Source organism: Bombus huntii, chromosome 12 (assembly GCF_024542735.1).
Source record: "Bombus huntii isolate Logan2020A chromosome 12, iyBomHunt1.1, whole genome shotgun sequence".
In the NCBI taxonomy this organism is placed as follows: Eukaryota; Metazoa; Arthropoda; class Insecta; order Hymenoptera; family Apidae; genus Bombus; species Bombus huntii.
This window is the reverse complement of record NC_066249.1, coordinates 6788801-6812559: the sequence shown is the minus strand read 5'-3', so window position 1 is coordinate 6812559 and position 23759 is coordinate 6788801. Positions and strand designations below refer to the sequence as shown.

At 39.1% G+C, this 23759-nt stretch overlaps 1 pseudogene; it reads right to left on the bottom strand.

Annotated features, from left to right (window-relative positions):
• Positions 1 to 4544: 4544 nt before the first annotated feature.
• Positions 4545 to 18757, bottom strand: LOC126871819 (uncharacterized; annotated as a pseudogene).
• Between the last annotated feature and the right edge of the window lie 5002 nt (positions 18758 to 23759).

The window sequence follows — 23759 nt, the reverse complement described above, 5'->3', positions numbered from 1 at the left end:
GACATCTGTAATACTCAAAGTTAATTTCCAACCGTTTCGAGAGGGTGACACAGACCGTTCGCTCGCAACAGATAGTATAGAGATCCGACAGTTTCTCAAGTTTCATCATTCTATAACGATTCTTCGTTCGAGAAATGATCGCCAGAAGAAAGGTCTTTTCGCCGGTATAAAATCGTTTGAACGTTCCACGCGTTAATTCCTTAAAAAACAAGAACTTCTTTCCATCATCGTTCCAATCTGTTTACCATATTTTTATCAAACCGTTTGAACTTTCCCTTACGAAGAAAATTTCCAACACAAGATCCCAAAAGTTATTGGGTCACCGATGCGAAGAAAGTAAAGAGTAGTTATCGTAATGTACGTTAATTCGGAGCTCAAAGAACCACGAATAGAACCTATACAGAGATAGAATGTCACAGAGGAATAGAGTATCGGCAAAGGAACGATTGGTGTGAAATCTCGTGGAAAATCCTTCATCGACCAAAAGCTACGATTCCAGGGTTGAGGAATGATTGGAGTTTGAGGTTAACAAAGTCGATGGGAAGCATCAGTTATCTCGTCGTCAATCTGACCGAAGGTAGTCTACGTATATCTACACGTAAAAGGGGACGGGAGGGGAGGGAGTGGGTGAAAGAGAGGTGTGGTGTGGGGGGTGGTGTCGGTGGTGTAGGGCTGTCAGGGATGCGGGGGCGGGTGCAGCGGTTTGGCGAGGACACCGGGTGGACTCGACGGCGCTGCCCGGCATCGACCAGAATATTATGGACTTATCAAGCCATCCTAATAGTCTCATCAGGATGCAAGCCTGCAGATCTCATCATCCTCGGCGTCCCTGGACCACGTACCTACGTAGGAACGAGCGAGCAATGGCGTTTCCTGGCGTAGATAGCGTTATAGGAAGTAATAGCGGACTGGTATGATTACGTGCTGTCCTAAGGCACAGACAGCGTCGTAGGACATTGCTGCGGGACCTGAGCAACGATCCATCTTCCTGTCTCTCCAGTACTCTCCACCTACATACGCGGTTCGGTCTTTTGCCCCTCTTCAGTGAGCGAACGTGCTCCAGTTACCGTGAAAACTCTTCGAGACGGCTGATTAGAGCTGCACACTGCATGCTTCTAGCTACCTATTTAATTGAAGATCGCACGTTCGATACCATCATCAGCCGTCGTTCCAGTTCCGGATAGATAGAAATCCTCAGTGAATCTTTCGACCGTTTGAAGGAACTAGATTCGGAAAATTGATAATCTTAATGGACGAGGGACGTCTGTGATGAATGTGCAGCGAGAAAGTTATTTTAAGAGAAAGTTACTTCGTTATAAATTCCTTTGGAATTTTTTCTATACCGATAAGAAGAACGTGATTATTTGTTTTCACGTTTGAGGCTTTGGATTTTCCTATTTATTAGAATATTCTGTTTTAATTCCCTCTCCGATGTTCGATATCTGAATATCGAATCTGATATTTGTGGCTGATTTTGAATTTGGGATATAGTTTCATTATTTGAATATTTAAAAACATTTAAACATAAATAGCGTCGAATTGAGAATATGTATAAAAATATAAATAATTTTAATCACTGTGCACGGTTTTTATTGGTATAAAAAGGATATATAATAAAAATGTCTTACTACGTCAAAGAGTTACAGTAAAAATTTTCATTTTAAAAGACGATAGAAAAAATTAATCGTCGATGAATAAATTTGAAAGAAGCGAAATGAAAAAAGAAAGCGAACAAAAACCAGGGTCAGTTCGCAGCTCTTCCTAGCGCATATTGCACAGTGTGTATACGCGCACGGAGAATTACATAGTTTTGGGATATATATTGTTGTTTAGTACGGTTTAGAATTTCCATAGATAACGGAGAATTATAACGGAGCCCCCTGTCACGCGACCGAGAAACTGCACGGCATATAGCTCGGAGTACGCGAGCGCTCGCAGACGTATAAATTGCTTCTTTCGTTCCAATTGCATCGCGAAGAAAAATTTTAATAACCAACTTTCACGCGTTTATCTTATAGAAAAGTATGATCAAAACCTGCTTTAGAATGCCTCGTTTTATAAACGTAAAATCACGTTTTATTTAGAACTATGTGTATAATATATTAATGTTCGTATTTTTTTACGGATCTTCATTTATACGATAGAATGTAGCATAAACGAAGCAATATTGCGCATAAGAATCATCCCAATCCTCGATTCTCAGAAACGGAAACATCTAAAGATACAACCTAAAAGTAGCGCACGACCTCTTCTGCATGCATCATCTCTAAATAATCAACAGCAAGCATTTGTCAACGCAACAAGAAATTTATCTCGTTCTCAATTTCGATCTAACAGGCAAAAACGATCTAGAGGAGAGGAGGCGAGCGAGTTCTGAATCTCGCTCACCTGACCTCGTCATCTTTCCGTCAGCTCACTGACCCTTAGCCGCAACTAATAACTCCGCTTTTTCTTCAACCACGAACTACAAACTAATCTACGGCACACGTGCCCTACCTCGCTGCTATGCTATTGGCTGGTAACGGAAACTTGCAAGCTTGCTATATTCCAAAGACGCGCTCGTTCCAAGCGATACTCAAATAGAAAGAACCATCGAAACGAGTCGAGTGGATCTTTAGAAATGGGAACGAGTTACAGCGAGAGAACCGGAAGAACCTCGATTCTTTGGCCTGGTCAACGGACGAGACTTGATCGTTCAGCAGCCGAGAGGAGGTTAGGTTTAAGCAACTCTGTGAAAGTTGCGGACAGGGTCGGTTGGCCCGAGGGCGGTGGCAACTATTATAAACTGTAGCACCTCGAACTACCGCCTCCAGCCTTCCTTCTCTTCCTCTCCTCTGACCTCCTCCCCCGGTGCCCACCGTTTCCTCTGCCTCCACCTACTTTTCCTCTTCACCCCCGCCCGGACTCTTCACCCTCCGGCTCGAACCAACACCGCGTCTCCATACCGCCCCCATATAACCTAGGGTCCCTGCCGAACTAACCCACACCGTACAACTCTGCCTCGACTCAAGCTCTCTCGGACGTACCGCGTACCCTCTAATCAATCAACCCCCAGGCATTTCGACCGGTCCGCAGCAGGGATCGCGGCTTTCCAGTCTCCTCAGAGAGACGTCTCTCTATCTGGAAAGACGAGGTCGAGCGGACCGGAGCCGCAGTAACCCTGTTGCTGCACACATACACCACCGGGGCCGCATAAACATCGAGCACCGACCGGAATCTCCATCGGCTGCGGGATGGAAGATTGAAAGACCGAACGGTCCACTGTCGACGACCCAGTTCTCGGTTACCCCTCGCGTACGGAAAGTAGAGACGTTTCACAGGTTTTCGGATATGCGAATAGGGTTACTTTGTCACAGTTTTATTACTTTGTCACACCTGTGGTAGATCGAAAGACGAATAAACGTAAAAGAATCGATACCATTTGAGTATATATCCGTTACTTTCTTACTACCATGTACAAGTAAATTATAGTCAGACTCTAATTAGACAAGCACGCTATAAATCATAAAATCATTCGCAATCTTGAACATCTTTCACGATCAAGATCGTTAGGAACTTTGATGGTATAGAAAAATAGTAAATAGTAAATAGTAAATAGTAAATAGTAAATAGTAAATAGTAAATAGTAAATAGTAAATAGTAAATAGTAAATAGTAAATAGTAAATAGTAAATAGTAAATAGTAAATAGTAAATAGTAAATAGTAAATAGTAAATAGTAAATAGTAAATAGTAAATAGTAAATAGTAAATAGTAAATAGTAAATAGTAAATAGTAAATAGTAAATAGTAAATAGTAAATAGTAAATAGTAAATAGTAAATAGTAAATAGTAAATAGTAAATAGTAAATAGTAAATAGTAAATAGTAAATAGTAAATAGTAAATAGTAAATAGTAAATAGTAAATAGTAAATAGTAAATAGTAAATAGTAAATAGTAAATAGTAAATAGTAAATAGTAAATAGTAAATAGTAAATAGTAAATAGTAAATAGTAAATAGTAAATAGTAAATAGTAAATAGTAAATAGTAAATAGTAAATAGTAAATAGTAAATAGTAAATAGTAAATAGTAAATAGTAAATAGTAAATAGTAAATAGTAAATAGTAAATAGTAAATAGTAAATAGTAAATAGTAAATAGTAAATAGTAAATAGTAAATAGTAAATAGTAAATAGTAAATAGTAAATAGTAAATAGTAAATAGTAAATAGTAAATAGTAAATAGTAAATAGTAAATAGTAAATAGTAAATAGTAAATAGTAAATAGTAAATAGTAAATAGTAAATAGTAAATAGTAAATAGTAAATAGTAAATAGTAAATAGTAAATAGTAAATAGTAAATAGTAAATAGTAAATAGTAAATAGTAAATAGTAAATAGTAAATAGTAAATAGTAAATAGTAAATAGTAAATAGTAAATAGTAAATAGTAAATAGTAAATAGTAAATAGTAAATAGTAAATAGTAAATAGTAAATAGTAAATAGTAAATAGTAAATAGTAAATAGTAAATAGTAAATAGTAAATAGTAAATAGTAAATAGTAAATAGTAAATAGTAAATAGTAAATAGTAAATAGTAAATAGTAAATAGTAATAGTAATAGTAAATAGTAAATAGTAAATTTAGAAGTAATTGTTTGAAGAAAAGCAAGTATCGCAAGTATCGGTTTTCTTGTTTAAATACATCTCATTAACCAACTTACGTGAATCTTATAGCGATATATCAAGCTTATATAAATCTAGATTATCTCAAACAATATTATATCTCGAGCGTACTTTAATTAATAACATTATCTCTGATATAACATACATGATATCCACGGATGCCTTTATATATTTCGACCGAGATGTAGAGAATGAACGAAAGATGCCAGAGTTCGGCGATTATTTGCACGATTGGATGACAGGCATTGTTCTTTAGGATAGCGAACGGTGCCAGGCACAGTGTAGGTAATAGGTAATTATCAGAGTGCAATTTTGCCCAGCAGCCAATCCCATTCATTTCCTCGATATCTTGAAACGAACGAGCCGTGCCCCTCCTCCGGGTTTCGCCCGCACGATCGTACGTTGCGTTCCAATATCTACCGTTTTCTACCATCGATTCCGCCCTACAGGCTGCTACGACATAACTATAGGCGCAAGAGGAAATAGAGTAATTATAAGGAAATGACGGGCGTTGCCAGTGTGGTGGCCAACATTGAGACCCGTGCGTGGATTCGCGTTCTCTTTGGTCACGCTTCCCTTCCCATTGTTTGCGAATCGAAATGTAGCAATATCGTATGGAGCATCGGAAACGTGGGAGAAACTTGTACACCGATTATCGGAGAACGTTCAAATAACGATAAATTTTATCATCTTTTCGAAACTCTCTTAAGAAGTCGCGAGAAATTTTCGCGGCAATAATTGGTAAAAAGAATTATTTTTTCGCTAAGATCCAAAAATTAAATTTTTCACTTTTTTGTGGAGATCTTAAGGTTGCTGCGCATGAGACGTCGCACATTTCAAGCAATTGATACCATGCTTTAACCTTATAACAAAATATTTTACTAAGAATACACGTCGTTGATAGAATATCTTCGTTAAAAAAAAATTAAAGTTTCAACATATATTACTTTTCAAAAATTCAAATTACAAAATTTCGATGTTAGTTTCGCGATATTTTATCTTTCAAACCAACTATGTACCAATAGTAACTACGATGACAACAAAGAATTAAAACGTCGTAATTCCTTTTATCTATACTTTTATAATTAAATCGTATTACACTAAAAAAATAAGCAAATATTCAGACGGTTTTGTGCGACAATATAGAAAATACAGGATGATAGGAAAACGTGCAATCTCTTTCGTTCAACGTTGCCTGGAAATCCGTAGTGGAAGCAAAGCAGCTGCAGTGTGATCGAAAGTAATTATATTAATTGCATTGTACATCCCCGAAGCTGTTGCATGAGGTATTGGTTCGTCGCCTCTTCGGTTGGCATGGTCGCGTGTGCGTGCGCGTGTGTACCAATGCCTGGAATATTTGTGTGTCGAGGCTTGCGTACCAGCGCAGGCAAGTGTCGAAGGGAACTAAGTGTGCAATTAAATGTTAACGAATTAACGTCTGCTCGAGACATTGTGGAGGAACGTCTTGTTAAATAAATGCGGACTTGCTCCGCAAATGTAATTTGAAAGCTTGATGCAAGGTGGATTTATACGAATCTACAAATCGAATAAATGGCACTCATTTTCTTCAGGTATGCTGGATATCTGTAAAATACTTCGTTGTATACGGTACGCTGATCTTTTGTAATTACGTTAACAATAGCATAAATAGGAAAAATGTTAATTAAGATTTTATCAACGGGTAGCTTCTGCGCGATAATTTGTTCGAAAAATTTACACGAACAATGATTCTGTTCAGATTCGATTGAAATTGTCGTAAGATTATATTAAAATGAAATAGTTTAGGGTAGTGTTAAAGAAGCTTCGACTATTACGCCTACGTCGTCCGTACATTATTTATATAACATTATTTAAATTACATTGCAGCTTATAAGAGACATTCTAGTCGATTCGTTACATCGATATTTCTTATTGAATCTCAGTTTAATATCTAAACAAGCCTTTACGAGTCTGATGGATAAATAAAGGAAAGAATACTTAAACAATTTTCAAATATACACTTCGGAAAAATGCAGGCATTTAAACAGCACATTATGAAAATCCACAAGACCACTGAAATCAATAAAAATTTAACATTAACAAATGAAACCAACTGTAAGCGTGGAAAGGTAGCAATTCGACAATTTTGCTGACACGTCTTTTATGTTATAACACGATTTCTCTTAAACTTTGGTCTAGCTACGAGACTAACCACAGCATGCAAAAGCTGGCAAACACCTGCTGGTAACGGTCCACTAATCTCCGAACTTGAATAATGGAGACTGTGCAAACTGCAGCAAAATATTGCATCCCGAACAGAGCGGCGGGGTCGGGGTGAGCTGATGTATCGAGCCAGTTGTGTCTTGAAACAGGGCTAGATAGCGGGCAAATGGTATCCTTAAAATATTCAATACGCTGAAAGATGTTGTTCGCACCCGGCCAGAGCGAATCCAACTTGCTGTACTTGTAGCCGTCTCCACGTGTCCGTGTACGTTTGCACACGTGAATACGTGTACTTTGGCGTGCGAACAGCGAAGCCGCCCTGAGTTTGCCAGAACGAAACTACGCGCGTGGTCTGGATGCATGCAACTTTGACTAGATTAACGCTGCATTATTCAGCTAATTAACTGCTAGAAACGCTTCTCCCAGTGTTTTCGGTATCTCCCTGAAAACAACGTCGTTTGTCTTGCGCCTCCGCTCTGATCGTGAGACACTCCGCCGTTACGCTCTGTTGCCACTGTAGGCTCAAGGCTGGCTTATTTCAGTTGCCCGCGTATAAGTTAGCTGCAGTAAGAACCGGAGAGCTTTCACGCTTCGATCTACACGACGAACTTGCCGCGCTACTGTTCCTACGATATTGATGTTTCGCGTTTTCAAATGAAATAACTTTCACACACGGTACATACAATGCTCAAGTTTGGAGATTAATTTTGAATAGTATTCTAGATAATATTTTTGAAAGAACAAATACACGGGGTAATTATAAAGTTGAAAGTATCGCAGAAACGAATAGGAGACGTTTCCTTGTGCAAAAGTAAATTAAAAGTATGGAATAAAAAGTTTGTGTCCGAGTCGAGTGAGACTGTAACGTCTGTTGTCTTTATTCACAGTATAGATTTTTACGAGTTACTGGATTCGAGTAAGCATAAAGAAAAGTTTTGTGAACGACGTTCTTCGATGCTTTTCGCTATGTAAATGCATGCGTACGTAAAGAATTTCTAAAAAGAATTTTCTCCAAACTAAAGCCTACCAAAGTCAAAACGAAGAATTTTACTCCTAAATTTTCATTTATTTTTGCATAAAGAATCGCTTCCTCTTCGCTTGTACGACACTTTCAGCCGACATATTTTCTACGCTGTGGTTTGCAAAACAGAAGTCTATTACTCGGAATTTGTGGTAAAGTTCCGCGCAAACTAATATCGATAAGTAAATATATGCAAGAGATAGTTGATCGGTGCTTTGATGTTTCCTAGCACAAATTACAAGGATCTAAGTAAACCAAGCGTCGGTTAATTACTATTTGGCTGAGAACTGCGTTGGCCAAAGCGTATAATGCACGAATTAGAAAATTCAACGAAACCAAGTCTTTTTGATTTGAAGTTTAACACGGCGAATATTCAGTTTCAATTTCCCAGGACGGCATCAAAAGGAAAATCATGTCTATTCCGAGTACACGAAACGTATCAAATGTTACAACCGCCATCTTCTTCGAGAACATTAGACGATATTGCACTGACGTTCAGCGTTTCCTCTCAAGCGCGAGCTCTCCAAACTTTGGGCGAATCGAGGATAGAGCAACAGACGGAGAGAAGCAGCAACCGAGAAACGAGAAAGCTGAGGGCAAAGCAGGAGGAATGGCTGAATATTCCTCGAGGACGAAGCTGCAGTGGCCGGTAGCATGGACGTCTAAGCGCACGCTGATTTAGGAACTAAGGTATAACGCTAATATAGAGCTATCTTCCTACGTACGTACAGACATACAGAGTACACATACAAACGCAGTAAACGCGCCTTTTGCAGAATATACACGGGTATTTACCAAAACTATCGCGAAAATTATTTATGCCTCTTTGACAATTTATATTTTAGAAGTTCGAATTTTACTCTGCATTTATACAAAGAACTTGTTTTACGTGGAAAAAATAACAGATTGAACGATAAATAGCAGTTGTAGCGTAAACGCGCATGTTATTTCTAACTTTATACGCAGACAGAATAATTCATAGGAAGTAAAGTTAAGTACAGTTCGAATAGAAAGATAAATGGATATTATGGACTTCTCTTTCACGATCTTACCGAAACTGTCACTACATAGCATACAACTTACGATTTGAAAAATTTTACTAACTCAATTGTACAAGAGGGTCCAGACTTCGATATCGATATAAAAAAAAAGAAGCGTAACGAAACTGTGAGTACACCTTCGCGTCCTGGATCGACCACTTCTCGTACGAGTCTTTGCCAGCGAATACGATCAAACATCGCGGTGAAGATACGGTTGTTGAACCAAGCGTTCGAAGGAGACGTCCCTGGGAGTTTGACGTCAGAACGATACCACGAAAGCATTTCGTGGGAATTTGAAGGTATACGAAGGTATACGAGACCACGAGCATTCTCTCTGGAGGGCAAACAAGCAAGCTGCAAGTAGTGCGATCGCGTTATGTTGCAGACTAGAACTCCCGTTAGTCGCGTGTGTGTGGGTACATACGGGGACCCTGTACACCCCCAGGAGCCACCCCGTTGTTCACCTCCGCCTCAACCAGGGCCCCTTCCAACGTTCAACCCTTCCTTATTGCAAGTTCTACGGTTCGTGCATTAAACTATGGAGTTGCCCAGGCATCGACCCAGCCCGACCACCTACCATCTGGATATGCGGCCCGCGCGCATATACGCTATGTACATTTCTAATCAAGCGATATTGTAACTGCGGTCTAACCTCCAAACACCACGGCCTCCAGCAGCGCCTCTATTCCCGTCTTCCCCGCCGCCCCCAACCGTCGACGTCGTTGCTCCCTCCATACACTCTTCGTTCGGCCCCCTGCACCCTCCCGTTTTATCTTCTACAACTTTATCGAGCTTTCTTCATCAGCTTCAACGATTTACCAGGCTAATAATGTCAGTGGGTGTTTGAACGATCTGGAAGATTTGCAGAGGAAGGTTACAGTGGTAAACCTAAAAGATGAGATTCTTTTGGAAGTTTTCGGGTCGATAGAGGATACGGACGTGAGAACCAGGGAATTTAGGTGAATCAGAAGACTCGCGAAAGAAGTTTGGTGATCTAGAAGTTCCGATTATTTTGGAACTGTTTGGACCTGTCTTCTTGTCAACTTTTCTAGAAATATTAATATTGAAATCAGGCGAAAAAAACGTATGCAGAAATCTGTGTGTTTTCTTTTTCTTTGCTGCTTCCTCGTTCTTCGATGAACGATTAGATCGATGAATTTTTGAAGTAAAAACGGTGTTAAATTGATAAAATTTAAATGTAAAAAGTTAAAGATTGTAGCTATTAGAAATGAAATTTATTTTACATCGTAGATATCGCACAGACGTTAGCCGTTTAAAAAAATATATAAGAGCGCACGTGAAGACATCCTCGTAAAGGCATTGTTCAGCAACGAGGGAATTTTAGGTTTTGCAAAAGGAGGAACTCCGAACGTGTTATTGATATCGAGTTCTTCAAGTCAAACAACGTATATCGACAAACGGAATTGCGGTTTGTGTCTTCGACCAATCCCCTCTCTGTGCGAATTTCTCGGAAAATCAACGGACTCTGCTACTACCATTCCTAACCCATGCAAATATGGCTGCTACTGCGTCGTGACTGCAATCGACTCGAAATGGAATTCGTGTGCAATCGTAGTTGAAGTTATGCAATCACGAAGACCGCCATAATCGTGGAATAAGACATTTAATGAAAAGCTAAGCGCGCAGACCATCGGCCAATTGGTAGCAAAGTCGAAATTAATTTTAAAATGAAATTCAACGGGTGCAATGGATTCAATTACACGCACGTGTTTTTCCCCCTTTCAGAGGTGGAACTGAAATTCTACAGCGGACTATCGTCTCTTTATTGAACGAATAAACCAAGTACAGGTGACTTTCGTACAACGGGGAGTTAAGTTTCAATAAAATGTCGCGTTATAAAAATCGCATTACGCGAGATTCAGATTACGTTACCTTGCAAAAACGATCCTGTCAAATAAAATGTAAATTTTATTTACCAAAAAAATTACGAAATATATCGTAATTCGACGTCAATGTTTTATATCCGTTTCCAGAAAAGTTTGCTGTAAGAAAGGTGTAAAGAAACGAAGATTTATTCAATCAGATAAGGTGTACATGGAGAATGGAGCTTCGTTTCAATAACATTTCTACAGAGTTACTCGTAGGGAAAATTCCATTGAATATAGGGGTCCATTTTGTACGAAGTTATTTGACGCTCGATTAATGATACGAACATTACGGTACACGCCCACCCTAAACCCATGTCTCAACCCTTACACGGCTAAGTACCATCGTGGTATTATGCGATTTTGCGAACGATAGATCCGCATAATCCGTAAAGGATCGTGACCGAGAGAGAGGGCTGCGTAGGTGAAAAGTTGAGAAAGACACAGCAACCCCTCGTGTTGTGTGTAATCGTTTAATCGCCAACCCCATAGAAGCTATATCTGTTTATCTTTTACTTATCATTCGTACTAGAAATGAAGACTGAATATTTTTCATTTTTTACATATTCTTTTAAAAGTTGTAGAAATTTTAAAAGTTCACGTTTGAGAATTCGCTAACAACAAATAATGGGAGCACTATTGATTTTATTTTGTTTCGAACAACGAATTTATACAAATTCAATACACTTTTGCATATTTAAATTTCCCATAAATTCACGAAAATCGGCATTCTTATAATATTCGGATCGGATCATTTAGATTAAAGGATTATATAAAACATCAAATTATTAAAAATTTAACGTAAATATAAGAAATTTAGTTGAAAATATTTGTACATTAGAAAGGAATATTTCTCATACAAGTTACGTATCCAAGATACGAAACTCCGCTGCTCGAAACAGGTCCATGGCAGACAAGGAGTTAGCAGATCTGTTCACAGCATAACTGTTTTCGTGAAAACCTGTTCTATCGGAAAGTTACTCTGGACCGCGTATTTTTCTCACGGCATTTGACCACCAGTCATCTTACGAAACGCGTACAAGATGCGTGGAAAGATATCCACCCTTGACGAGTTCGGGGGGATGAAACTGGCCGGGGCAGATTTAATAACTTTCAACGATTTTGCATATGACAATTCGTTTGCCATGCTCGACCACTGGCTACAATTTTTAAACATTCTATGTCATTTTTATTTGATTAATAAATTTTACAAAAATTCCATATTTTTTTATATACGTGGAAAATAATGCAAAATTAAACAGTAAGAATTTCATGACGTAAAATGAATATCAATAATAGAAGAAATATTATTGCAGAAGTGTAGCAATAAACGATGGCAACTAAAGTATTATACGTGAAATAGGAACAAAGATTTATGACGATACTGATAAAATGTAACAGACGTATTATTATAAATAATTAATATTCAAATTCTACGTTATCTATCCACAAGTTTTTTCATTCTGAGATATTTATTGTAAAAGTACTTAAACAGCAAAAGAGTAGCTAACACGAAAAATTAACGAGCAGTATAAACTCATTTAAAATAAGCTATTACTACAAATATTAAAAATTACATGAAATAATTAAATAAGTCGAACAAACTGAACTAGCCATTACCTTCAATGCAACAGTACTAAAAATCTATCTCCATTTCTGCTCCCGACAAGTTTACAGTTTGCAAATCCCTCTTCACAAGTATACAACTATAAACCTTGTTACTATGAATAATGCATTGACAAAACGCAAACCACACTCGTAAATGCGCATAAAAATGATCCCTACCACAAACTTTACCACGAAGGTTGCAAAACTTCTCGATCATTTTGTCCACGTAGGTAAACGAGTTATCGTGTTATCCGTTACCCGTCAAAGAAGAAGAAAAGGCAAAGAAAGAGAATAAAAATAGACAATTTGTTTTGGAAATTCGAGAAGAGAGCATCGATAACTTGATACTATGACGCGTATCCGAAGATAAAAAGGAACCTGTTCTTCCGAAGGCTAGGGGTGACGCAGCGCTGGACCACCCTACGTTCTCACGGTGTCGCGGACCAATGGACATCATCCGTGCAGCCGAGAAAAAAGAGAACAAGTCTTCGCGGGGTGGGGAATGTTTAGAATTTGAAAAAGAAAATTCCACTTCCTAATTGCGTGCATTAACGGCAAAGAACTGGTTCCGCGTATTTCAAGAGACGAAAATCTGGGTCTGTTGGTCAGTATCGGGGATGCTGCGGTCCACGCAGCATCCCTCTTGCTCGTAAAGTAATTTTTCATAATCCAACAGTTTGTAACAGTTCTCGACCGTCGTGACAAACTACATTACTCGGCTCATAAACAAATTTTTATTACTCGTTTCGATACGTTTCGACACCGGTAAAATATAATTTCTTTGGACGATTTAGTAGTAAAGTATTTTATGTGTAAAGTTTTACGGTTCTGTACAATTTAGCGTTTGGAAAAACTGAAGAAACAGTGACTTCGATGATCGTTCTACATCTCCGTTACTATAATGGTGAGTATTTTTTAATTTTTCTTACGTAACGCTATCAACTAAAATTATCATATCGTCTTGTAGTGAAATATAGATTGGGTAAAAGAAAGTGTTGATTACTTGATACATTTTTACTTAAAACGAAAAGAATACTTCTCTGTAATAATTCTCTAACAATAATTCTACAATATAGTTTGCTAAAATCGATATTATTTAATCACATCTCATTTTACAATATTCCATAATCTCATTCAAAATTTCAAATTTACCAAATTTTTATTACAATTCCTTTGTTTCTCTAAACGATTTCATATAAACTACCAATAACTTCAAGTGTTCTAACCAAATCAATTAAAACGATCGCATACTTTTACCTAACGATATAACGACTTCAAAAAGCATCGTCGAGACGTACAGTTTAACAACTCTGTCTGCCACCTTTTATCACGATCTATTATTAAATAACAACCGTAATGTGATATCGATTCGATAATTGAAATTCGAAAGGAAAAAGGAAGAACAGCGATTCGGAGAGTTAAATTCGCAACTTTGGCGTAGGAATTGGCCAAGCAACTTCATTGAAACAAAATATCGAACTCTCTATCGAAACATTATATTCCGACGGAGCAAGCAAAGGTGCTCCGGAGTAATATTCGACGCAAAGCAATATCGCGTTACATGCAGTACCATGTTCGATACTCGTGACCGAGCCAGTTTAAGGTTAGAATTATTGATCTAATACTCTGAGGAAGCTAAGCCGAGTGTCTACGTCGGCCGTGAACGTATCTTATATTTCCCATACCACCGGCCACCCCCAACTGAGCTCAAAGCCTCGAGCTTCCCAGCCCCAAAAGGAACCCAATAATTAATCGCGTCCCAAGCGAAACACCCTCGAATAGAGGCAGTCTATCACTAGATGCTAAATAGATTCTCCATACAGTTAGGTCGAGGCATATAAAATCATATCATGATTATCAGTTTCTCCGACTATTCTTCGAAACACGTGACGGGAAACCCTTGGTATATTCCAGTTTCCTGACATTTATTTCCGAGAGAAAAGCAGAGAGACAAAAAGCTCTTCTTTTACTTTCTTCCTGTCTGATGAAGGAAAGGGTTCATAAGCGTATTTTATTTAAATTACTCAAGTACCGTTTCTTTTTCCTCTCGGGTAAAAAGTTACATTCGGTTTTTTGCCTTTCCGAATAATACGTTTCTCTTTAGTAATTCTAAGTAGAGCGAAAGATTTTTACATGTGACTGAATTGCTTCTCGGATACAAAGAATATAGTAGCAATTTAACGCGAATCTAGACATTTCGCGTTCTTTAATTTAATCTGACCGAGGATGTATCGGAATGTAGAAATAAGATTAAACACATCTGTTCGTCTTTCGAATCGTTCGAACTATTATCTTTTTCCTTTCAAACTTGAATTCTTTCTTAGCCTGCAGTAAAAATGTACAAGATTCCTTAAAATAGTATATCCTTTTTCCGAATATACACATATATAACAAAATTACTCGTGTTCAGCTAAACAATAACGATTAAGAAATCTAATTTTTTTCCGACTTGCGAAAGATCCTACAAATTCCACGGCGGATAAATCGTAAAAAAGCAAATACAGTTTACCACGTGAAAAGATGAAAGTGAATACTTTGGAAAAGTATAGTCGATCGGAAGCAATTAGGAACACGAGGTCGCGCGAGCATCGACAAACACCGGCAAATTAGATACATACGCGGAAAGGGGTTGAACCTTAGACGAAGTGTTAGGTCGGTCAAGCCAGGTTGGAAACTACGTGCGGCCGGTGATTACGTCGATCGTCGAAAGAACAAACTCCGGATTGGATTAAGCACACGGCTGCACCGGCACCTTCCCCATTTACTGGCCGTGGCCGGCGCCGCCGCCACGGTTTACCATAAAGTTTACAACTTCTGTCAAGCTCCGTGGCTGCTGTAACCGTACTAGAATGACGACAGACCGACCCTTTGGTCGTCGGTGTCCCTCTACGATCCGCACACTTATGTCCACCCATACTGCACCTTACGACCATGTATGCACACGCTCAACGGCTCTGCATCGGTAAACTTAACGATTACGCTCATTGTCCGTCGAAAACCTCCTGATCGCTCGCAATTTGGGTGAATCTCGATTCTAGAACGGATACTTAATCGTCCCGAGCGTTCCTATTGACGTTGGACGATGAAAATTTCGATTTAAGAGAAGTGATACGTGGATTTGAAGGTGTTTACTACTTTAAGGAATAATATATTATGTTTTCTTGGTGGATAGATTAAAGGAAGTGATTCTTTGTTGTATTTTCATGTGATTTCTTTTTTTGAGATACGCTATTCAGATACGTTTGTTTCTAGCGATTAGCCAAAGAATCAAAAAGTAGAATAAAATAAACGTGTTAAAATGAATTTTCAATCTATCCGTTAAAAGAGTAAAGACAAATGATCAAAGTTACACGCAAACTCGTTAAGATTCAGAATTATATTAAATTACCGACAAGATAGCTGCGAAACTATCGAACAACTTCCCATTTTCAACGAAGAAGAATCCAATACCAAAAATCGACGTCATTAGATACGCACGAAGAAGCATACGAAACTACCATCGTAACTTGCATGGTGGAGCAAACGAAGCCTCTAGGCTAATCATAATGAAACGCAGCATCCCCCTGCAACGGACGGTTCGCCTGGGTCTTTCGGCACGAGGGTCGGTCATCCACCCTCTCCTTAATTCACAACTAAGATGGCAGTCGGTCTGTCGGCCATTTAGTTTCGCTGTCCCTCCAGCACTTCTTACGCCGATAAAAGCTCACCGCAGCTAGGCGTCGGGGCTTGTTGGAGTCACAGACAGTTGCAACGGGGGACGTGAGAACCGTACAGTCATCGACTCCGTGTAACATCGGGGCCAGGATAATTTTCTCAATTTCACAGTGTCTCCCGCGGGGTCAGTCGTTAAGGGCTCTAAGTGAGATTCCAGGGGTTGAGAAAGGTTTCGGGAAAGGGCTGGTAAGGGTTAGACCGTAAGATAGTTTGATAGGCTTGGTTGCCAGGAGACCTCTAAGGCCCTAGCGTGGCTACCTAATGCCGAGAAAGGCTGCTGCGAATACATATGTACTTCGAGCTTATAAGTGATCCCGCCTATGTATCTGCTATAGCACAGCCTATCTATCGGGCAGAACCGGGAAACAGCAAATATCGATGCAAATTAAATGATGTTCCTGCCTCAGAGAAGTTAGGCTTTAAGGATCGTACAATAGACTGTTAATGTTTAAGAGAATTCTGTCTCTCGATAGTCTAGGAACGTCCACGCCGAATAATATGGGATCTATAGAGAGGTCGGAACGTAAAGCGTTCCCAATGCGAGAGTTTTGCAAGGAAGTTAAAAATTTTCTCTGGGACGGTACGAGAGAACAATCGCTACGGGACTAGCCGAGGTATCGAGTAACCGATGGTGGAAGTGGAACAATCGAGCGAACTAGAACAATTCGTCGGAAACTTGTTGAACTTTCTTCAACGCGTGCACCGTACGCTCCTCGATGAGCCCCCTCGAAGTCAAACGTGTCGAACGAATATCGAATAGATGAGCGACAATAGACGACGCGAAGTTGAAATAATCAAAATAGAACGATGAAATTAGAAATGGAAACCATCTAATGCAACGTAGACATAGTGCTAATAACTACAATTTTGATCGTTCGATTCATAAGAATAAGCATCTTTTTTATGTACTCTATAACGTTTCAACGCGTTAATTTATAATACTATTGGCGAAATTTTGAATCTTGTTGTTTTGTATCAATGAATATAATGATAAAAAGAACTTCCAATATCGCATCACAATTTATGTTAAGGGAACTGGAGAGTTAAAATATTCTATGGTAAAGGATCAAAAAGTAGAAATTTTATATACGAGATTCGATCGATAAATTAAAGATACTAAAGATAACGAGCACTGAAAGAGCGAAAAATGATCTCACGTAGGTGCATCGCTAACGATTCACCATGGATTTCTTGCATGAACGATTTTAGCGAGCCAGCATTAATGTTGTATAATGTACTGACATGCATACCTGACAGACAACGAGTATAAGGCTACAGATACTCTCGTGGCCAATGGCTGAACGTGGTAGTCCTGTACAGAACAGTTTTACCGATAAGACCCGGCGTGTTTAACAGCCGCCGGCTAAAGCACCGCTTCTCCACCCCCGCGCTCTCTTAACCACCACGTTCATTCACCATGGGACGTAGACTGGGTGTTACATTCTATACACGCACAGAACTAGATTCTATAAAACTGTCGCAGCTATGACGTCAGAAACGACCGACATGGTTGCGGTTTAGCGGTGAAAGTTGTCTCGCATGGTGGAAAACGCGAGATTTCTGATGCTTCTTGACTTTCCCTCTAAAGAGAATACCTGTGACAGGAAATGTGAATTTTTCCACTTCGTAACCGAACTCTAATTGAGCAGCGAATCAACGCTAATAACCTACGACGAATCGCAATTTCGATGAAAAATATGAAAACGAAATGATTACAAATTATAAAAAGAGAAATGAGTTAATGCCTTGCAACGTATAAAATTGGCATAAAACAAACAAATCATCCTCTAGCGCAAAATTAACGATCGTTAAAGAGTAGATGTAGCACGCGAACAAGTGCAACAAATCCATGCAAGAAATCCCATTGAAGCTCGGTATAAATCTCGCGGTCGAGTAAAAAAGAAGTTTTTCAAGGTTACGCTCGGAAGCGAGAAAAGGGAAAAAGAAAAAAAAAAAGGAGGGAGGAACAGCTGAAAGGCGGGTTTTCTTCGGTCCAGCGGGACTCGCACAGCCAGCTCCTGGAGCGCAAGAAACGACCTTAGACCTGGATCAATAGAAGAAGGGGGGTTGGTACTCTCCTAGAGGAGAGGGGCGGGTGTAAGGGGTGAACGAGCAGCAAAGGAGGGGGTAGCAGCCAAGAGGGTACTGGCGGTAAGAGGTATGGAAGGGGGTGAAGTGGAAAAATCTTAGGTTTCCCGCACGGTGGCGGAGGGAGACTGCTCGAGGATCTAGGTGGGGGTAACCTTAGACAAGAGGCGTGGTCTGTTCCTATTCTCACCCCCGGGTTTCCACGGAGAAGCAACCCTTATAGCCGACGTGGAGGCCATGGACGTCAACTAGTATGATCACGAGAACAGATGTCGAGATCGTGCGAGATAACCGTGTAATATCCTTAAAATTCCCGTTTCTTCCACCCCTTTGCTCGTATCTTCCTCGCGTTCTCGAAATTTTCTTCTTTCCCCGAAACGTTTCTTCTCTTCGTCCTTTGGCCCTGTGCCAACTTCTCGTACGTCCACTGAACGGCCCTTTTCGCACCAAGAGAATCGCGTTCACGATGGAATTCAGCACCGAGAACCGAGCGGACAACGCGTCTACAGCAACGTCGAACGAGAGTCTCGCGGCGGAGCTTTTTTATCGGCTAACCGGTAGACGAAGCTCGAAGAGTAAAACGAACCCGTGGCAGCCGTGCTTTTTTACGGCGCATGCGGGCGTTTCAGCAGGAACGAAGTGGGGGTCAAAAGAGAATCGAACTCGACCGCTTGTTTTCCACCCTTCGTCCCGCGGCCTCGATTACGGTAACGGATTTTATTTGGGGAAACTTCGGCGACGCGGATCAGTTATCGATCCGACATAAAATCGTCGGAAAAGGGAACAGATAATATCCTGACCTAGAATCGCGATAAACGAACGGACGAACGTTTCTTAAACAGAGTGAGAATAGATTCGATGAAGACGTATTTAACTCTTTGGGTTGTAATTTTATATATAAATTTGCGTTATAATGTAATGTAATATAATAGAATATAATACAAATATAAATATAATTTAGCGAATTCTAAAAAAATTTTACTAGATTTTTATGCAACGTTCATAAGATCATAAACCATTTAACTGTTCTATTTATTTCTACCCTTAATGGTGTTGAATTTCTCGAAATACAGGTGACTTACTTCCGTCTATTCGTGCCAATGAGATCATATCAGAAATCATGAATTCGAAGATAAATTCCAATGTTCCTTAAATTAATTTAACTAACTAAAATACATCCATGACACGTAATGTTTTTGTGCTGTGGTTATAGAATTGTTTAATCCAATAGGCAAAAGATATCTGATTTGTCGTAAAGTAAATATCACACTACATTTCCAATAAAAAAAAAAACTAGAATAGTAAAATAATCTCTATAGGTACTATAAAACACTACTTCTATAGATGTCGATGCAACAAAATGTAGATTTAACATCAAAAAAAAAGAAAAAAAAGAAAAAAAGGAAGTAGAGAAGAAAAAAGAAAAAATTTCATATCCGCTGGCTTTTTTCTAACAAATATATCCTACGTGTATTGGAACTTGTTACCATGAACATTTCATTCACTAAACCATGAAATCCTGCAGCAACCAAAATCGTTACACAAAACTCTGTATGACACACAAACCGGCGAGCAAATGGACCACAAACAACGAAACCAAACCTCCTGGCAAACAGGAATCCGCGTTGATTGCCTTTCGGATCCCGTCAAACGGTGAAAAAAGGTATACGAACGAACAGAGCGTACATGGTTCCCCTATGGAAACTTTAGTACAACGAAGGTAATCAACGAGCTTATCGACATGTAAATCGTACGATTCGTGACACGGACTTCTGATCGTGCGTGGCGTTACACAGAGAGAGGAGAGCGTCGCGGGGTCCGCAACGGGTAGGCATTTACACGTGCAAATGTAGCAGTACGAAACGTTCATACATTTCGGTTACATTACCGTAGACATCATCGGATGTGTTGACGGGAAATACGAGCATAACTCAACCGAGGCTACCTGCCGGGATTTCGCGAAAATCTCCCTCTCTGTCCCACTGTTTCTCTATCCACCGACTATCTTTCTCTGTCTACGAAACGCGTCACGCATTTTCTGTCCCTCTCCGTCAGTCTCTGGTATACAGTCTCGCGCAATATGTGTGTACACGTATCTCCACTTCTATTTATCTCTGTCTATTTCATTCTCCACACCCCATACCATCCCTCGACCCCATCGTCGTTCTCCCTCGTGCCGAACCCCTTTAGTTCCTCGCACCGTTTCCACCTCGGCGCTGTCTTTCTCTTCCTGTCTCTCTCTAACGTTGCACTGAGTGATGACGTCATTTCCTACGGAGCATTATACATCTCGCAGCATATTTCCGTCGACCGATTAAGATTCGTCCGACATTCGGCTGCAAAATGAGATTTTCTGGCAACCCGGTCCCTCTTACGAATTCCAGACACCATGAGCGACGCGTTTGTGACACGAAAAAAATAGAAATTGATCAAAATAATGCCACGAATTAGTCGACGATGGTTGCTGATGTGTACAGGTGTTAGGATCGAGGGAAGAAAGTATTTTCTGTCATGACAGGTAACTTGATTGCGTAATGAGAAAGCTATTTCACATGATTCAATACGATTATTAAAAATATACAGATGTTTTTGGGAAATTGATGTTAATTTCTATTGAGATAGAAACATGATTGTATAAACTATAATTTGATTTAATATCACATTAATTATAATCATCTGCGTATTGTATATTTAGACACTTATTATATGCTAGCAGTTTTAGTAGGTTTTAACTTCCTCGTTTTTACGGTAATTCTAGAATACTACACATTTGGAATTGCAAAGTAAAATTTCTCGGAGAGGAATTACAAATCATTTTTATTCCATTTCTTTTAAATAAATAAATATTTAGAAGAAATACGAAATGGACTACAATTATTATATCTAAAGATGTGAAGGAATTTAGGCGCATGGATGCAGATTGTTTCGTTAACACAGAAGTTCGAGGTTTCGTTGCAGTTTCATCAATTCCACAACAATTAGGCGATATGTAATAATAGTCTTTTTCAAACGTGTCCGACAACTACTTCGTGCCCAGTAAACGCACATTCGTACAATTTGCAATCTAAACGGTGAATGCGATGCTTTTACTGTTATGGGAACGTAAAAGGCAAATTGCCCTTGAATTACCATATTCCCTGCATCCTCGATATGCTGACAGTTCCCTCACATAAGTGCGAAATCACCATTGCAAGATTCGAAAACGTGTTTATGCAATACAATACTTAATACCGTTTGTATCGAAACCACTATATTTACAGCTCTACTATCATTTATCGTAATCGTTACAAAATTTATCCAATTGTAAGAGGAACTAAATTACTGTAGACTCTAGAGCAAAAGCTAAATCGAAAAATTTATTATCGATAAAGATGACGTAATTTTTCAAAGCAGAACTCGTGAAGCTATAGATGTCGAATTATTATAACTATTGGATGGATTCTATTGTCATTCCTATAAAATTTATTTATCGACAAAAAATTGAGTATTTTATTTTTCTAAAAAATTCTTTAAAAGCTATAAATAGCTATAAAAAAAGTCTTTGAAATGTTGTTCGATAAAAAATCTAATCGATGAAGGTACTTTAAATTGTCCTTAAACTTTGCTATCTACTTTTCTCAAACGACCTAATGTTTCCTACCGAACAACGTTGCTAAATTAAAATTTGAATCCACTTTCAAATACGCTTAAAGACGATAAGCACTTTAAACTACGCGAGAAGAGGAAATTTTTCGCACGGGAGTAAAGAAGATTTCTTACTCGTGAACTCGTTTTACTCTGCTTCCGGCGAGCACATTTGCACTTTTACTTAACGCTTGACGATCCTCGAACGGAGCAAGCTTTCTTTCGAGCTATTACCTGCTAAACGACCATCGGATTAAACGCTAGTCGCTTCAGATTGCGTGAAATACAAACCGAATTACACTTCGACAAAAGTAATTTGATGTCTTTAAAAGAAGGAAGAGATCGCTGGAAATTCGATCATTAAAACTAATCGTATTATATTCGAAACGAAGATCTTTCGTTCACTCCGTCTCTTGCTTAAATAGTTATGACAGTTGAATTAGTTACGATACAAACAGCAATAATGAGAAACAAATAATAGAATATATGCAAAACCAAGAATTGTTTGTATATTCGACTGTGCCATACTTACGTGTTTCATTTTTATGATATACGCAACATTTGATTTCTAAGCTTTGTATGACACGTTTCAAAGCAAGACACACGATTTAATGTCACAATCTCTTGTTTCCTATAGTTCTTTTGTCATTTCTGCTCTTTTGGAAACAACGTGTATTATCGTATTAAAATTTAGTTTACAATAATCACGAACTGACTTCGTAAAGATATTAATTGGAATTCGGACGGAACAACCGAAAATTTGGCCCGCGTCTCAATCGAATGTTGCTGTAAATCACACGCGAAATTGAAGGAAAACAGCAGAGAAGAGGAAAGGAAAAGACCGTGAGTTGATACGGGGTCAACAAGTTTCGCAAAGAACCGGTTGGCCCGTAGCTCGATAAAAAGTTGTCGCCACTGGTCGAGAACTTATCAGCGTGTAATTAACGGCGAAGCAAAGTCGTGTCGTGGCCGGGCAAAAAGCCTCTCGCACGGATACAATCCCGTAAATTTCGGGACCGGACCAACCCCCTGTCCAATGGCGAGCAAGAAAATCCCTTGTTCGCTGTTTTGCACGCGTTCACGACGCGACGTGTTTGCCGGAATCAATTGTTGTTTCGGGGTTTGTTTGCGGCCGAACCGCGCCTCCCAATGAGCCAGCGCGGAAATATTACCGCAGCAACGCGAGAAATTACACAATCACCATAGCTTTAATGCCGCTGGATCGTGTAACATTGAATCGGATGGCGAAACCGATGTCGCAGAGAGTCACTCGCGATTTGTAACGTTCGCAGATGAAATAGATTACAAATTAAGGATCGGAAACGTAAACTGTCTTCTTGAATTTGTATTTCTGATGAATATTAAATCTGCGTTTGTATTCGTATTTTTGACATTTTTGTATTGAGGTTGGAAGTGTGATTAATTAGTATACGAATCGAGAAACGCCAACTTAGCACGTTATTACAAGACAAGCACAACACCCAGGATTCAGTGAGCCGGTAAAGCAATCAGAGGAATCAGAAACAATAATCACACAAAATTTGAGAATGAAAGCTTAATTAATGAAACGAGTATTTCGAGTAGTTTCCCCTCTAATTTAACAGCGAGGAATCAATTAATTCACCGTTAATACATGTAACAGCAGATCCGACAATTTAAGAAATACTAATTATTTCACAGCGGTGAATAACGAATTTCGAGATGCGTACTAATTTTTCTTAATGTTTTCATATTATCATGGAACAAAGTACATGGAGATATGAAGAAGAAATCAACTAGCTAAACTACACTGCTATTTTAAAAATAGTAAGGGTAAAATCTAGTAAGTTTTTCAATAAAAATAAAAGTTCAAAGGAAAGATAAAATTCAAGGGTGAAATTTCTTTTGCTTTGCCGACCACTCAGTTTGTCTACGCAGG